The 2,630-nt window shown below is 48.0% G+C and overlaps 1 non-coding gene across 1 annotated transcript; it reads right to left on the reverse strand.

Annotated features, from left to right (window-relative positions):
* Positions 1 to 2,159: 2,159 nt before the first annotated feature.
* On the reverse strand, positions 2,160 to 2,232 carry TRNAF-GAA (transfer RNA phenylalanine (anticodon GAA)). The gene has a single exon. It is a non-coding gene; the product is annotated as a tRNA-Phe (tRNA).
* Positions 2,233 to 2,630: the final 398 nt, after the last annotated feature.

Here is a 2,630-nt window from a genome sequence, read left to right on the forward strand (position 1 = left end):
TCGGCTCTTTCATTTCATGTATTTATAATTAATTATCCTCAATATATTATGCAGATTGAAGATCGTCGAGTGCAAAAAACAAGAAATTTATGATATTGGGTTCATTAACACAAATATCATAGATGAATTTCTGGTTAAAAAGGACGTCAAAGAGGCCGAGGACAACTTGCTACAATCGTTGATCAAAAATCAAAACAAAGATACCATACTCTTTCCTTACAACGGCAAGTGAGTGTTACTGTCGTGTGCATATTCGGTTTCCCTTATTACTCGAGCGAGGTTATAGTAATGTAATTGATGAGTTATGCATGCGTGCGCAGGTACCACTATATTCTTCTGGAGATTAAGCTTGAGCGTGGACTAGTAACCGTCTTAGACTCGAGACGGAAAGATCGCAAAACATATGCGGACATGACTGAAATGCTCAGCAAGTAAGTTCAATCGATCATTATCGCACCATATCAGCAACTTTTTGTTCATTTCCTGATATCTCAAGTAATAATAATTATTTTTTTTGTCTTGCAAGGTTTGGAAACAGTTCACCGCACAAGCTCCGGGATTGCCGAAGGAGTTGCGATATACATACCCGAAAGTAAGTACTACTATACTGGCTAGCTAGTTGCGCGCATCTCCCGTTGATTCTATAGCTATACTTTCATCAATGCCATTTATAATGCTTCATTATCAGTTTGATTGACCTCTATTTCACGTAAAGTGCTTGTGGCAGGACGAAGGGAATGATTTCTGTGGATACTACGTGTGCGAGTTCATCCACAACGCGACTTTGAAAAACAAGCGTGGCTACTCTCAAAGACAATATGAAGTGCGTAAGCAATAATATTCACAATTTCATTTTATTACACCATCATTTCTGTTGAGTTTCATTCATATATATGTATTAATTAACCCCCTTCTTCAAATTAGACGTGGCAGATGCGGAATGAACTCCTAGAACCAGATCGCATGAAAGCAATTCAAGAGGAATTGGTGGGATTCTTTCTTGACCACGTCATCAATAAAGCCGGAGAATACCATGTGGAAATTGATTTCAATTGCTAGGGGATTGTAATTAAGAGATCTTATACATATTGTATATGTATGTAGCCAGTAGCGTCGGATACATGATATACGAAAACTTGTTGTTCGACCAATATCTCGGAGAAGGAGAGGTCGATCGATCACTTCTCTCGGTATGCATGACGAACTTCTGTACTCAATGGTTCTCTCGATCACTTATGTATATATAGTACGTAGCGTCGACCAAGCACGGACATAAGAGAGGACACTTCACTCTATTAATTAGCTAGCTAACACAATATATGAAACTCCTAAATTAACCCCCCAAAACCCCCCCCCCCCCCTCCTTTCAAAAAAACAAAAACCCCAGCCATTGGAAGACTGACGCGTGGATGCCTTTTGGTCCCGGTTGGTAGGGACCAAAGGCCCCCTGACCGGGCTCGGCGCACAGGGCCACGTGGAGGCACATTGGTCCCGGTTCGTGTTTGAATCGGGACTAATGGGTGGAGGTATTAGTAACGACCCATTACTCCCGGTTCATGAACCGGGACTAAAGGTTCTTACGAACCGGGATTATTAGGTGTTTTTCTACTAGTGCTAGAGTCAGAGCTGCGATGTCTAGTGTGAATTTTATGGAGTGTTGTGATGCGGCTGTTAGGGCTGTTTTTTTTTCTTTGATCTTCGGATCTTCTGGTCCTAGGACCTTCACCATCTTGTTGTTTTCCGCTGCTCTCTGCTATTATCAATGAATGCCAGCGACGCTGGATCTTTCAAAAAAAATTCTCCCGTAAACGTGTGCTCGGCTAGAGGCATAGCCGCATAGCACGGCCAAGCCCATGCCAGCCCTCCACTTAGGGAGCGTCCTCCCCAATGTGGTCACCATGCTGCTGCTCCTCTCCATCGGCTTCGTCCTCGGCATGGTGTGCAACGCCAACTTCCACGATTCCGACCTCCCTCCTTTCCTGCAGCAGTTGCCATCTCTCTTACGGTCGCGGTCACTGCTGCCCCCGCACGCGCCCGCACAGTCACCCTCGCCATCACCGGAGACAGCGTGCGTCGTCAGCCCACCGTTGCCCTCTCCTCCCTCGCAGCAGCCAACACCGTCCCCGCAGCCAGGTAACGTGCAAAAGAAAAAAAGGAGATGCGGTGAGCGTGGATCGAACACGCGACATTCAGATCTTCAGTCTGACGCTCTCCCAACTGAGCTATCCCCGCACGCATCTATGCTACCTGATGATTTCATTATACACCGCAGAACACCAGCTGGGGCGACATGAACCTGGTGGACGCAGAGCGGCGACTGGTGGCAACGGCGCTGCTGGACCTCGCCAACGCGCGGTTCACGCTGCTGTCGGAGTCGTGCAACCCTCTTCTCTCCTTCCCGGCCGTCTATGCCTTCCTCAAGGGCTCCAACGCCAGCTTCGTCGACAGCTACATCGACGGCGCGTGGCACGCCCCCTTCTTCACCCAACGCAACGTCAGCCTCGCGCAGTGGCGCAAGGGGTCGCAGTGGTTCGAGATGGACCGGACGATCGCCGTCGACGTGATCGCCGAGGAGCGGTACATGGCCGTGTTCTGCGGCCACCACGGCGTCCCCAACATGGAGGAGCACT

This window comes from Triticum aestivum, chromosome 3B (genome assembly GCF_018294505.1).
Source record: "Triticum aestivum cultivar Chinese Spring chromosome 3B, IWGSC CS RefSeq v2.1, whole genome shotgun sequence".
In the NCBI taxonomy this organism is placed as follows: domain Eukaryota; kingdom Viridiplantae; phylum Streptophyta; class Magnoliopsida; order Poales; family Poaceae; genus Triticum; species Triticum aestivum.